The sequence below is a fragment of the Hylobates moloch genome, unplaced genomic scaffold (assembly GCF_009828535.3).
Source record: "Hylobates moloch isolate HMO894 unplaced genomic scaffold, HMol_V3 SCAFFOLD_5, whole genome shotgun sequence".
Lineage (NCBI taxonomy): Eukaryota > Metazoa > Chordata > Mammalia > Primates > Hylobatidae > Hylobates > Hylobates moloch.
In genome coordinates, this window is record NW_026652280.1 from 71,981,643 (window position 1) to 71,997,067 (window position 15,425).

At 46.6% G+C, this 15,425-nt stretch overlaps 1 protein-coding gene across 5 annotated transcripts in view; it reads left to right on the top strand.

Moving 5' to 3' along the window:
• LDLRAD4 (low density lipoprotein receptor class A domain containing 4) overlaps nucleotides 1–15,425 on the top strand; it is a 438,552-nt gene that overhangs the window by 48,748 nt on the left and 374,379 nt on the right. For all 5 annotated transcript variants that reach the window (XM_058438680.1, XM_058438675.1, XM_032152884.2 and 2 more), the window contains exon 2: nucleotides 11,148–11,231. The gene's annotated coding sequence lies outside the window, so the exon portion shown is untranslated. The remainder of the gene's footprint in view (nucleotides 1–11,147; nucleotides 11,232–15,425) is intronic.

Here is a 15,425-nt window from a genome sequence, read left to right on the forward strand (position 1 = left end):
TCTGAATTATGAATGCGACTGCTAACATTGCTTTAGCAGTTCGGTGACACCTATCTTTGCAAAATATACTTTCACTGGTAAGGGCCAAATAATTCTAATAGAAACATTTTTTGGTATGTAATTATGTAGATGTAGAGTGATACACTTTTTTTTTTGCTGTGCACTTAAAAATTATCAAAGGAATGTTTGGAACTTCTGGAAACTACTTCTGATCACTGGTCAGTTTCATGCATGTGTGTGTCTGTGTCTGTGTTGTATTGTTTTTAGTGTATGCACACAGGCCTGCAGCCTTAGCAGTTACTGGAAGAGTGGTCTATCCCATTCATTTTAAAACCAGCATCACCAGTTCCACCTGTCACATGTGGTGGTGGAATTTGAGAAGAATGGGGACAGTTTGATCAGGATGGTGAAGCTGCCCAGGGGCATAGCCTGTGAATGCTAATTCACTTTCTGTAAACAACCTCTGCAGTGTTTGGTGTTTGCGTGTATGAGATCAGCTGTCAGTTTTCGCTCAGATCCAGCTCCTGCTGCTCTCTAACTGAGATGAGCAAGCCTCACTTCAGACGTCGCCTGTAACCCAGCTACTTCATTTGTTCATTCTCATCTTTTGCTTTTCTGGAAGGTTTAAGCCAGAGACTGGGGCCCCGCATTCTGGCTGGCTGATTGGAAATCATGCACATATAGGATTGTCCAGCAGCTTTCCTGGGGCCCCTGGTGACAGCTTGCATGCCATGAGAACTGGCACAGACTGTGAGTCACCCACTGTCCTTCCTGAGCTTTGACTTACTTAAGGTAACACGAGCAGACCAATGCATTGTTTCTTTTTCTTTTAAAACAATTTTTTAGCGATGAGGCCTCACTATGTTGCCCAGGCTAGACTTGAACTCCTCACTTCAAGCGATCCTCCCACCTCGCCTCTGTAGTAGCTGGGATGACAACTACTACTCCCAGTGCACCTGGCTTGACACATTCTTTTTAGTCTTTTGAAACTCTTGTACTTTCCAAGGTGTGCCTGGAGAGATATTTTCCTCTTAAGTTTAAGACTATAGTTTTCTACTGATTTCCTTTGTTTTCTTGTCCCGAGGCAGAATATTTTGTTCCTGTTGATGGACTGCGGATGGTGCCCACTCCGCCTCCCCTGCTGCAGATTCTGTCCTGGACTCTCTATCTTTTTTCCTTAGTCTCAGTTCCTCCTTCACCCTCCTCCCCCCTCGGCTTGACTCTCCTCCCTGCCTCCCTCCGCTGTTGGGATTCTGGCCTAGTGGGAGATGGTTTCATCTGAGCATCTGAAAATATGGGGCTTCTTGGTCTTTATATGCACATCTGAGCATGCTACTGAAGGCAGAGGAAGGGAGATCTCTTAGGGAGTCAGCACATGCAAAATGCTGTGCCTTCAGACTGCCTCTGCTATCTGTTATAAGGAGCGTCACACCGCAGGCTGCCCTTTAGCTGTTCCCTCAGAATGCAGCCTTGTTAAGTCACTGCCAGCGTTTCCCCTCTTGGCGTCCCTTTCTCTTAACTAAGTTGTTAACTCCAGACTCTGCTGCTTTCTTAAAGGCTAAAGTAATGGGCAAAGTAAAACCCTGAAATGTTTAGAAGCTATGCAGTATTATATTGTAAACCTGTAAAAATTCTTAACAAAGTTAGTGGCTTGGAAAGATTTTCATGAGAACTTCAGCTAAAAGGCAGTAAAGTAAATGCCTTAAAATAACTAAACTTTGGCTTATAACAAGGCCATTGTTTGGCAGTGTCCACTTTTTAAAGACTTTCCAGAACTTGGAGGAGGAAATGATCCTGAGACAAAGTAGTGATTTAAAAAATGAAGACAGTGAATTAACATTGACATTATTTGCCAACAATTGATTTCTTGTCTTCCAACTTTTTACCCTGCATTCTGAATAAATTGGACCATGTGAAGAACTAGAAGATTAACTTTAGGGTTTTTGTTTGATTGAAATTGGTTTTGCAGAAGTGGAAATTTGGCAGCATGTATGGAAACCAGTAAATCAGTTTACAGTGTTCTGTGCTTCTTAGTTTATGAAACCCACAAGAATGAGGAAAGGCTGCATGTCTTTGAATGCGAGAGGGCTGAACTAATGTAGGGTTTGCCTTTTCTGGAAGTTTATTTTTACCCTTATTAATTTAGTAGCTTGTAGAGCAGTATGTCCAGACTTTAACTAGTTAATAGTGGCTCCCAAGCTGAGCAGGATTTCAATGCCAATGGTTATTTTTCAGTGGTCTCATAGAGAAAATACTGGGAAGTATTCTAAGAATGGTGTAAAATGAAGAGGAACTTGGTAATTTTTTAAAACACTGGGTCAATGAAATATAAGCAGCTGGCTTACACACAGTGACAGTCTTTATAGTCAGATATTGTGCTCTGAACTAGTGCTCTGATGAGGTAGCAGAAGCATGTCTCTATTTTCAATTAAAATGATCCATTAATGTGGGAATATTTGGAGCATCTGTGTCTTTTCAAATGAACCGGGGTAGATGATCTTTTTTTTTTTTTTTTTTTTTCCTGAGGGGAAGCCCATTTGCGTGGTGGCTTCTGCTGGTAGCATCCGTGCCTGTTTCCCAGCCTGCTGGGGCCCTAGCGAGCTGTCTGACGTAATGTGCTCACACTTGGAGTCAGTCTGAGTCGACAATGTGGGAGTTCCTTCCAGAGAGATGTGCTCTTTTCATCTTGAACCGTTCATAGGTTTCTGCAGCAGGCATGGTCTCATTCTCAAACTCAGTGTCCTCACGGCCTTCTTCGACCCCTTCCTCCTGGTGTCCCCTTGGATATTCTGTCCTCCATCCTCCCACATGGCCCTGTCCATCACCTGACATCCATGTTAACATGCTTACGGGTATCACTCGAATAGCTGCCTTCATAGTAGGCTCTCGCTGCTGCGGATTTGAACAAGTATTTGTAGGGGAGTCGAGGCAGGCTACCTTGATCTGCAAACATACCAGGGCTGTCTAGAGCCATGTCACTGGACTGCTGTGCTGGTGTCTCCTGGGAGCTTGTTAGAAATGTAGAGGCTGGGCATGGTGGCTCACATCTGACATCTTAGCACTTTGAGAGGCCAAGGTGGGATAATCTCTTGATCCCAGGAGTTTGAGACCAGGCTGGGCAACATAGCAAGATCCTGATTCTACAAAAATTTTAAAAATTAGCTGGGCCTGGTGGTGTGCCTACCTGTGGTCACAGCTACATGGGAGGCTGAGGTGGGAGGATCACTTGTGCTCAGGAAGCGGAGCCTGCTGTGAGCTGTGATGGCTCCACTGTAATCTAGCCTGGGTGACTCTGTCTCTTAAAAAAAAAAAAAGAAAAAGAAAAGGAAAAAAAGAGAAGGAAATGTAGAACCTTGGGGCTCACTACAGATATGTAGAGTCTGAATTGGCCGGGTCGAGAGTGCAAAGTATGCTCATTCCAGGCCTATTTGCATTACCGCATAGAAGTGTTATCAAAGCATTGGAAGCCAAGGCAAAGGTACTTTAGCAGTAGAATGTGTTTTCATTAAGTTATCTCAGAGTACTGGATCCAGGACTTTATTTGCAAAGTTTATGCATAGATAATACAGATGGGGTGAGTTCTGTTTGGCTAGAGCAGAATGCAGTTAGCTGCTTTCAGCTTTCTGGACCCTGCATGGTTGTGCTGCGAAGGATCCTTCCTCAGGGCATCAGCAGGTTTCACTGGGAGGCTAGAACTCTGCAGGAGTGGAGACCACAGCCAGCACTAAAGAAGTGATCTCCGACAGAAGGGAAGAGAAAATGTATTTCAAATAATGAGACTAAGTATTGTTTTTAGAAACTAAAAAGTTATACATGTGATATGTATGTATGTGTATGTATTTAAATACCACAACCCAGAATGTGTTTATGTATATATGTATTTGGATATTATCTGTGTATATATGTATACATGTGTATATATTGCATTTGAAATGTATGAAACTATACAATGACTACTACTATGGGGGATTTACAGAGGAAAGATCAAACATAGTTTAATGGAGGAGAACGACCAATAATAGATGTTTATTATTGGCTCAGTTTACCTAAACAACAACTCAACACATACACCAATAAGCAGTAAACATTTGCCATTCAGAAATGCTGGGAAATAGGGTGTCATGATTTTTAAACCATTCTAGTTAATATAGAACTGTCCTATTATACCATTGACAGACTTAAATAATGAGACTCTAATGAGGCTTAGCTAAGACTCAAGTGACTGTAACCGAAATGATTTCTTGCTGCTGATGTAGACGACTGTAGGATCGTCCGTTTCTTCGGCATCGTGACGGTAGGCGTTCAGTGCCTGTGTGAAAGCGAAGGGTGGAGAGGGACCCTCTGAGCCTGTAGGAGGCCCATTTCCCAATTCCCACTGGGGGCTTCCAGCACACTTTCTGGGTACTTAGTTCACGAGGTCTTTCTGAGTCTGCCGATGGAGGTCTTAGCTACCACTGAAGACCAAAGAGCCTGGGTCGAAGGCCTCTTCTCCGTGTTCTTCTCCTTGTGATGTCCTCAGCATCTGACACAGGGCCTGGCATGTTCACCATCTGATAAGCCCCTGTTGCGTGAAGGCCTTGAATGCCGATAGTGTTCCCTGAGGTTGGCCTTGTCCTGTCTTCCTGTAGATGGCTCTGGAATTCTTGACGTGCAGGAGGTGGGGCCTTTGAACTTTGCTGCCTGAGCACTTGAGCCAAGAGAGTGTTAGTTGACATTAGGCACGTAGACTGCTTTTGCTTTGACTGAGAGATCTTGGTTGAAGGGAGAGGGTGGGAAAAGCTGAACGAGCCCTGGTACAGGGACTGCTCCCAGCAAGTCAGTTTCCACCCCACTCTCCTGTTCAGTCCTTTTTTTTTTTTTTTTTTTTTTTTCGATGGAGTCTTGCTTTGCCAGGCTGGAGTGCAGTGGCACAATCTTGGCTCACTTCAACCTCCGCCTCCCGAGTTCAAGTGATTCTCTTGCCTCAGCCTCCCTAGGAGCTGGGACTACAGGTGCCCGCCACCACGCCCGGCTAATTTTTGTATTTTTAGTAGAGACGGGGTTTCACCGTGTTGGCCAGGATGGTCTCGATCTCTTGACCTCGTGATCCACCCGCCTCAGCCTCCCAAAGTGCTGGGATTACAGGCGTGAGCCACCACACCTGGCCCTCAGTGCTGACTTTGAGGGATGCTCCTGATCTGTGTGTGGCAGCTGCATGGGGCCTGGGTTGCCTTGGTCCAGGTAGAAATCCCCTAGAGGGTTGTCATAGGGCTCAGGTCTTTGAAGAGACTGGGTACTTGAACTGTGCCCCGGCAATGGCTGGAGTTGGTGCTCTGTGCTCCAGAAGAGGGGACTTGCTGGGTGGCCATCGCCATTCCTCATTTGTTCCCGGCAAGCAAAATTGGACCACTTTACTGTTGCATCTGGTTTGAAGAGACTTTCATTTCTATTTGGGGAGAAGAAAACTCAAATGCAGTGAGACAGCTGCCAGACGGCGCCTGGCTTTCGCCTCCGTCTCGCTCCTCCTGGCCGAGTTAGTGTCCCTGGGTATCACCCCATGCCGCATGATACACGTCCCTGGGTATCACCCCATGCCCCATGCTGCGTGCTCTATGTGTGTTCCTCGAGTCTGAAAGGCGCTGATGAAATGCTTGCTGCAGCTTTGTTAGGACACAGGCGGTCATGCTTTAGGCTGCTGCGGGGACAGAGGCATTATGCAGCCTGCAGGAGCCATGGCCAGTGCATGGTCACTCTGCATGGCAGCCTTGTAGACCTGGCTGGGACACTTCAGGGACAGCGGGAGACCTCCTGCTGCTCTTGACTGGGGTTACCATGACCGCTGGCTCTTCACTGAGGCCAGACTCAGTGAGTGCAGATTCCTGGTGCTGGCCGGTGAGGCCCCAGGAAAGACACACCTATGGTCGGTATATCTCAGCTTCAATTTGCTCAGAATAATGCAGCCCTGTGAGAGAGAAGCTAGGGAGCTGTGGTGCATCAGCTAGTAAAGATGTTAGAAAATTGTCAAAACAAAAACGATGTGGCATTTACAGGTTGAATGCATGAATGAATGCACACGTGCATTTTATGATGTGAAACTGTCCCTGATGCAAAAATCAGGTGGGTTACTGCATCTATGGTGATGGGGTGGATCCATCTGCAATGTTTCTGAAAAAAGCATCATAAAGCAAGGTTGGTTTTGGGAAGGGTGCCTTTCTTTTCTATTTCATATGTCACCAGCTGCTCTGTGTGTTTTCTGTCCTGTTACGATTTTCCTGAGATGGCTCTTCACTCTGTCTCTGGGCCTCCTTGTGCTTAATTTATTTGTTTTTGAGACAGGGTCTCACTCTGTTGCCCAGGCTGGAGTGCAGTGGTGTGATCATAGTTCACTGCAGCCTCAAACTCCTGGGCTCAAGAGATCCTCCTGCCTCAGCTTCCTGAGCAGATAGGACTACAGGCGTGCACCACCACATCCGGCTAATATTTTCTTTTTTATAGAGACGGGATCTTGCTATATTGCTCAGGCTTGTCTTGCACTTAAGCTGTCCTCCCACCTTGGCCTCTCAAAGTGCTGGAATTCCAGGTGTGAGCTGCCGGACCCAGCCCGTTGTGTTTTAAATGGCTCTGCTTCCCAGAACCCAGCCCCTTGTGTTTTAAATGGCTCTGCTTCCCAGGACCCAGCCACCAGCTGGAGTGAGTCCTGCTCCACAGAAAGGCCAGAAGCCTGTGGCCAGGCTTCTCTTCAACTTTTACCCAAACAAATTTCCCATCTTCCTTTACCTTAAAGAGAGAGTGAGAACACTGTAAAGATTAAGAATAAGCGTGCCTGCTTTCCTTTGGGGTGTTCCATCCTCCAGCCCCTCATGCAGTCCTGTCCTGGTGCAAGGGTGGTACTACCTGCCACTTTTCAGGAGTTGCACCCACTCTGCCTCTTCTTGCTCTGCTTCTTAGGGGCCCATGGTTCACAGCCATGTCTGGGACATGTCATTCAGGAGGTGGTTTGGGGTTAGTGAGATCGGCAGCCCCACAGGACCATGCTGTTGGAAACCCACGTGTGGATGCTCTGATGGCTGGTGCCGCAGGGTGTGGCGTGTGAGGAGCTCAGCCAGTGCCTTCTCTTCTCTCCTCAGCGAGCGGCTGTGCTTGCTGGTTCTCTTCGGTGGCTTCCTCTTGAATGAACCTTTCTTCTGAAGGCTTGATTTGCTTGGGGGAGGCTTAGTGTTTCTGCTCAGCCTTCTTTCTTGGAGGCCTGGGCTTGATGTTGAGTTGTGTTTGGTGAGGTTATGGAAAAAGCCTGTGTTTACTAGAACAGAGGGAGGAGGCCTGGATGGGGCGTCAGGTCTGTCTTTGTGCTGTGACCTGGAGCTGTTGATCTCTTGGCTGGACCTGGGGAGGGGTCGGTCAGTGACCCCTCCAGTTCCCTGCTGGCCCCTACACAGGGGATGCCGAGCAGCAGGTCAGTGGCTATTTTCACAGCTAGAGAGTTAAAGTTATGCTGAAAGGAAGAGGTGAGTTTGTTGCAGTTCTCTGCCTCGTGTCATGGAACTGCTGTTTTTAGTTTTTCTTGGCTTGGGTGTGAGAATCCTGCTGCCTGCGAGGCTAAGCCTGAGGGAGAAAGCGTGGAGATGATGATCACGTTTGCTGAGTGATTGATGGAGAAGTGGGAATATATCATATAGTCCTGAATATAGATTTCAGGGGAGTGTGACAGGTTTCTGTAATGAATAAAGTTTTTCTTTTGTACTCTTTTAAGTAATTGTATTGATTTAAATATTTTCAAATATCACTGTTATTAAAAGTAGTCCTTTCGGAATGTAAAATAGACACAATGTTGGGTAGCAGGAACTGTGTATGTGTTGAATTATTTTCAACAGAGCTTAAAGTCTTGCTTAAAATAGTTAAAAATCATCAGTTTAAAAACAGAATATCTTAAAGAGCTGGGCACGGTGGTGTGCACATGTAGTCCTAGCTACCGGGGAGGCTGAGGCAGGAGGATCATTTGAGTCCAGGAGTTTGAGGCTGCAGTGAGCTATGATTGTGCCTGTGAGCAGCCACTGCACTGTAGTCTGGATACCATAGCAAGACCCTATTTCAAAAAAAAAAAAAAATCCAAAAGAAATTGTGAAACAGGTTGCCAGGAAATTGGATTGGCATTTTGTTTTAGAATTAGAGCCTGGTCATTTGACCCATACAGGTTTTGTCACTTTAGTTGGGAAGGAAAGATTTATTGATACTAATGGAAAATTAAAAATGAGTCACAAATTCTTACTTTGGAAATTGTCTTAGGGAATTTTTTGTTTTTAACCTTGAACTGTAGATAGCTAGATGCCAGAGAAGTGGCAAGGATATTTGACAAAAGTAATAACTACTGTGTGACATTTTAAGCACTGACTCAGGTTCACTGGTAAAATGAAATCAGTGCTGGAGAAGTTGTGTGTTCATTTTTTTGGGGTAGAACATGAAGCCAAATATCTTCAACCTATTTTGAAATTCAAAGCTATGGGCTCTGCTCTGAAGGCTTGAATAAGTTCGGTTGCTAGGCCTTTTTGTGTCTAGACATTGACAAATCATAATTCTATTACTTTGGGTCATTTAAAAAATTTTTAATAGCACAACAAGGTGACTGTAATCAATAATAACTTAATTGTATATTTTAAAATTAAAGAGTGTAATTGGATTGTTTGTAACTCAAAGGATAAATGCTTAACGGGATGGACACCCCATTCTGCGTGATTTGCTTATTTCATATTATATGCCTGTATCAAAACATCTCATGTACCCTGTAAATACATATACTTCCTATGTGCACACAAAAATTAAGAATAAAAAAAAAAACAACAAATGTTAAAGGCCTCCCATGTGCCACATACTCTGCAAAGTGTTAGGGATGCCAGGATGACGGGGATGTGGTTTTTGCCCACGAGGAGCTCAAAGTTGAGTAGGAGAATGAATTTCCACTTTTGGTAGATGAGGCAGGACAGAGGCCTGCTCTAATATACAGTTGTGTATGCATTTAGTATATGCATATACGCTTTATATTATGTACCCCATATTTAATTACTGAGTTATTTTATTTATTTATTTATTTTGAGATAGGGTCTTATTCTGTCACCCATGCTGGAGTGCAGTGGGTCAATTTTGGCTCACTGCAATCTCAGCCTCCTGGGTTCAAGTGGTTCTCATGCCTCAGCCTCCCGGGTAGCTGGAACTACAGGTGTGCACCACCATGCTCAGCTAATTTTTGTATTTCTTGGTAAAGATGGGGTTTCACTGTGTTGGCCAGGCTGGTCTTGAATTCCTGGCATCCTAATCCACCCGCCTCGGCCTCCCAAAGTACGGGAATTATAGGCATGAGCCACCGCACCTGGCCTAATTACTAAGTTACATTTGTCAGTTTTCTGTTGCTGTGTAACAAATTAGTATAAACTTAGGAGCTGAAAACAGTACTCATTTGTTATCTCACAGTTTCCATGGCTCCACAGTCAGGCATGGCTTAGCTGGTTCTCTGGTCAGGCTGTAGTCAAGGTGTTGGCCAGGCTGTGTTCCCATCTGCAGGTCTGAGTAGGGAAGAATCCACCTCCAGGCTCATTCATGTTGCTGGCAGAATCCATTGACTTGTAACTGCAGGACTGATGTCCCTGTTCCCTTGCTGCTTGTCAGCTGAGGGCTGCTCTCAGGTCCTGGGGAGCCCCTGTAGTGCTTTGCCAAGTGGCCCTTCACAGGCCCCATCACGAGGTGGCAGCTTGCTTCTCCAAGCCAGCAGGGGAGTCTGTCGCTCCCTCGTCACGGAGTTGGGATCCTATGTAGGTCACCTGGTGTGGGGAGAAGCATTCTTCGCAGTATTCGGTTGGGTAGAAGCCAATCACAGCTTCCACCTACACTCAAGGGGAGGGAGTTGTATAGGGTGTGAGCAATTTGAGGGGGTCACCTTAGAATTCTGCCCACCACAGTACCTTTCTGGTTATTTCACGGACTTCTGTTCCCAAGAAATCTGAGCGTTTGCATCCTAGGAAGACTGGTGAGAGCAGCCCCAGTGGAGGAATAAAAACTAAGATCTGGAAAATCAGCAGTGGGTTGTTTTCATCTCTCGGCAGGCAGGAAACAGGAGGAGAAAGGAATGTCTGTAGGCTCCCAACGCTGATGGGAAGGAGGTGTTTGGCTGGGGTAGAGCTCCGCAGGAATCTCCCAGGCTCCTCTAGCTAGGTGCAGCCGTGTTTTATCCGGCTGTCTTTACATGGGCTGATCACTCAGGAGTGGCATATGGCAGGAGCACGCTTTGGGGTACGAGCCTCCTGGAGAATGAACTGCAGCACACAAGCTAGACAGATGGTGGCTTAGTCCCCCTTGGACAAGAGTGTGTCCTGCACACTGGCAGGCGGGGTGCTGAGAGGCACTTGTGGTGTCTGAGGCCGAGCTTTGCTGAGTTCACCTGAAACTACTTTGTGAGCTCAAGGCGGTCACCCAAGGATACCTGGCTCTCCACCTGGGATGGCGCATTGCCCACAGAGCATGCTCACTCAGTTGGGATGGGGATGCCAGTGACAGGTTGTATGGAATGGACAAAATCTGAAGCACCAGCTGGGAGGACACTCTCCTAACAGGATGGCGGGCAGGTAAAGGCAGCCTTGCGGGCAGAGTCACGAACGTTACCATCCCAGCAGTGTCACTGCTAGAGGGCCTGCCTCTTCCATGAAATCAGACATGTATTTCAGTGGAGGAATCAATAGGGCCTGCCCGCCTTTAGATGGACCCATGTTGTCTTGAGACTGGATTGTCGTGAAAGAAGATGGTCTTTTCTCAGCCTTTAGGGTGTGTATGAATTTTAAGACCAGTCCAACCGGGATACTGTTATTTGGCCTCTCATCAAAGAGGAGGCCTGTGCCTCTGCAGGAGCAAGTGTTTGTCCTTTGACAGATGAGGACTCGGTGCGCCTGTGGCTGAGTGGAGGCAGAGGGGGATTTTGTCCCAGTTTAGTAATTCTGTGCTGTAATTCTTCTCTCTTCCTTCCCTTTATTACTTGATGCTTATTATTGCATTTTTATTGTACTCATTTTGATATTTATGCCTCTTCTCGTGACAGCCCTCAAATATTTACCCGTTTTTGAAACTTGGGAGGGGGACACACAGAAAGAAACAAATGGCTCACAGAAGTTCTTCATCTTTCTTTCTAGTGGTTCAAGCTCTACGTTCGTGACATCAAACCTCCTGTTGGGCCATTTCTGAGAACTCCCATCAGTTTCTGTAGAGTGGAAAAGGTAAGTGGAACTACTTGTGACTGTTCTTTGTGGTGGTGTCTGAGAAGCAGAGCTCGTCGTGGCAGGAGCTGCTCTGCGATGGTGGACCTGTCTGGCTGCGTTTGTTTTTACAAGGGTGCGCCTCATTGGTGTGTTTATTCTTTGGGGCTGGATGTCAACGGCTGGGGCTTGGGTATCTATTCACAGTAGAAGCTTGGGTGACACCTGTGTGTTTTCAGAGCCAGCCCTGGTGGGGGACAGTCAGTGGCAGAGCTGGGAGGTGCCGGGAGCCCCCCACCTGGCATGCCAGCATCAGCCTCTGGCCTCAGGATGCCCTGCCCCTCTCGATGCCGTGTTTTCTCAGTTCCTCCGTGATTTTAGTGATGCTTATTCTGTCTCATTATCAGGCTTCACTTGATGTCAAAGAACATCAAGTGAAGAAATACATGGGAATTTTCAGGAAGGTAAGATATTCTATAAAATATAAGGTCCATTTTTTTTCTATATTTTTAATGTGCCTGGTGGTGGGACTCATTGCTTATGGGAAATCCCTTTCTAGAATGTAAACCTTATGAGGGCAAGGACCTCCTTCTCTCCCGCTTGTCTTCCTTCCTTCTATTTATTTTTTCTTCAGGGCCTAGAACAGTGCCTGCAGGGTCAGGAGCTCGATAAAACTTTTGGCAAATGAGACAACTTGATGAGGAATCCCCCTCGAAGCTCTTAGAGCATAACCCAGCTTTTTCCTTTCTGGTTGCTGTTGGCAGCAGAGGAGGCACCTGCAGAATCCAGGAGGATTTGTGGTGCTTCCTTGCTGAGGCACACAGACCCTGGAATGTAAATGGACTTTTTACAGTTGGGTGCAAAGTAGTATGCATGGGAGAGCAAACCACGCTTGGGTTCTGTGTGGGGGCAGCTCCTCCACTGCTGAGCCCGTGTGTCTCTCTCCTCTCTCCTGAGTGGATTTCACGCCCATTCGATTGGCTCTCGGGAAGCTGGGGTGGAAAGAGCTCACAGGGAACACCCAGACTGCATGCCTCGTGGATGTTCAGTGACTGACGAAATGCTTGTTATTCACACGATCCCTTTATTAACCTGACAGAACAGCACGGTGTTTGAAAATCCCTGCTCTTCGCTGGCTTGGTGGGTGTGGAGGAGCCGTTTTTCTTCCATCGTTTGGCACACCCACCGCCAGCTTGAAGTGGGCGGCGGCAGCACCTCTCTACCAGGGCTGACAAAGGCGTGGGTGCAGTTTCATTTCTCTTTTATTGTCTCAAGTACAGTTGCCATTGAATCGACCCACCAAAAACTAGCACTGTCTTCAAGTAGAATTTTACTAGGTAACGGAACACACCACTGGACTGTGCCCCCGAAGACTGAAACTTGAGTTACAGCATTTCAGCAAAAGTAAAAAGAATTCTTGCAAATGACATAAGTATCTGATTTTCCCCCTTATGTGGGGTTGTTACCTCACTCATCAATTAGTTTAAGCAACTTTCAAAATTGGTAATGGAAAACTTTGTCTTGACTGTACTGGTATATGTGGATTTTAAATTAAATACAGAGCTACGTTGCTTTTCCTGAAAATCAGAGCAGCTAAAGAAGAAATCACTGTCTCTGCAGAACTGCATGGCGCTTCATCATCATGGGCAGTTTTCAAGCACAGACTTAGATTGCGAGGCGTCGTAAGAACTTTTACACCTCTAAAATAGGTTCTTACAGCTGACTGTCCTGGAATTTATATTTGCTCTGTTACTTGCAAAATTTTGTCCCTTAAGCAGCTCACAGCTGGACTGTGAGACATTCCTAAGAGCTGATAAAATGGACAGGTGGTATTGCCTTCTTCTGCTCTCTGTCTGCTTGCCTGGGAGGGCTCAAGGAGGCCTAGAGCTTTGCATTAACTGCAGGATGTGCCTGTCTCCTTGTACAGTGGATTTATTTGGACTTGGTTTTAAAATGCAGCCTGGTCCCCGTGTTTAGGTTGTTATTAAATGCACTTTTGAGTTTTTCCCTCCTCGATGAATCTGAAAACATATGCCCTTGCCATATTGCATTTGTGTGGGGAATTCAGAAGCCACAAGACCTTGGGTCGAGTTATGGCATGGTAACTTTCGTTCACTTTGTTACCCTGACAAGTCCAAACCCTCTGTGAGTCTCAGCTTTTCTCATCTTTAAATGGGATAATATTTATCTCATGGAATTACTTTGAAGATGCCTAATTCAGCATTCCATGCACAGTCGTCACTCAACAACATGTTGGCTGTTATTTTCCACCCTAATGCTGGCTTTCTGCTGTGATCCGTGTCCTGGGGGGATTGGAGGAAAATAGCAGAGGTCCTGCTCTCTCTGTCCTCTTTCAGGACTATGGAAGTTTGCTAAGGAATTTCACATGGCATCCTGCTGGAGCGAGTGGGGGAGTGCTGCTGACGTGACTAAGCACAAAGCCACTGGGGTGCGGGCAAATAAAGCATTAATTCAGGCTCCCTGCACCATTCCCTGACCTCCGCATAAGACAGTGCAGCCTCAGACTGAGATCTGGCTGGCTGTCAGCACAGACTGGAAAGGTGCAGCTGGAGAAAACTCTGCCTCTCTTTTGGTTTTCTTCTTGGTCCTTAAGGGATCTGAAGGCACCGGTGCAGACCAGGGACCATGTGGATGTCTTCCAGTGTGAGACCAGTGGTCCCTGTGGGGAGACACAGTGAAACAATGAAAAAATAACCTTAGACCCTGGCGGTGCATCCCGACCTGAACTTCTATCTTTGCGATCGATTTAAACTTTTTTAAGGTAAAATCAAAGAGGACCAATAGTACTGGGAGAAGCAATTATTACCTTTGAATATAGGTCCCTGCTGTCTACACTGGTAAATAGAGTCCTGCTTATTTTTACCAGATGTGTGTATAAAGTGATCTTTGGCACTGTGCAATAAAACAGATTAACTCGTCAAAATGTTATCAAACAAAAAGAATTGGAATCCCAGCATTTTGAGAGGCTAAGGCAGGAGTATCGCTTGAGCTCAGGAATTTGAAACCAGCCTGGGCAACATAATGAGACCTCAGCTCTACTAAAAAATCAAAAAAATTATGTGGGCCTGGTAGCTCATGCCTGCGGTCCCAGCTACTCAGGAGGCTGAGGTGGGAGGATCACTTGAGCCTGGGAGTTTGAGGCTGCAGTGAACTATGATCATGCCACTGCATCTAGCCTGGGCAGTACAGTGAGATCCTGTCTGCAATCCCCCCCTACCCCCCCTCAAAAAAAAAACCCCAAAAAACCCACAAAAGACAATTGGAATTGTCATGTGAATGACCACCTTATGCTGGGGGCTCCTAACTTGAGGAGGACTGAAACTCAGCCTTGAAGGTGGTTCCTGCAGAGGGTGCCCTGAGGTTTCCCACCTGCATGGGCAGTGGGGAAGCTGTGGATCAGAGCCTCTGCTGGCCTTTCAGGTTGCTATCAGGGAAGTGACACCAAGGTGGCCAGTGCAGGGATCCTGGGAGGGATCCCAGGTTTGGGGGTTCTAGTTCAGGGGTCTCCCTCGGCTTCTGAAAGAGTTTCTGAGTTCTTCAGCCTTATTTGGGACCCCTCTCTGTGTCTCCCATGTCTCCTCTTACCTCCTGTCTCCTCCCGGGCCTCTGTCTACCCAGCATCAGGGGACTGGAGTCTGAAGCTCCATCTCACCATTGTCCCCGATTCTTCAACTTTAGGATTGTATTAGTCCGGATTCACGCTGCTGATAAAGATATATCCGAGACTGGGAAGAAAAGGAGGTTTAATTGGACCTAACAGTTTTGCGTGGCTGGGGAGGCCTCAGAATTATGACGGGAGGCAAAAGGCACTTCTTACATGGTGGCAGCAAGAGAGAATGAGGAAGAAGCAAAAGTGGAAACCCCTGATAAGCCCATCATATCTCGTGAGACTTATTCACTATCATGAGAATAGCATGGGAAAGACGGGCCTCCATGATTCAACTACCTTCCCCTGGGTCCCTCCCATACATGGGAATTCTGGGAGAGACAAGTCAAGTTGAGATTTGGGTGGGGACACAGCCAAACTCTATCATCCTGCCCCTGCCCCATCCAAATCTCACATCCCCACATTTCAAAACCAATCTTGCCTTCCGAATAGTCCCCCAAAGTCTTAACTCATTTCAGCATTAACCCAGAAGTCCATAGTCCAAAGTCTCATTTGAGATAAGGCGAGTCCCTTCTGCCTGTGAGCCT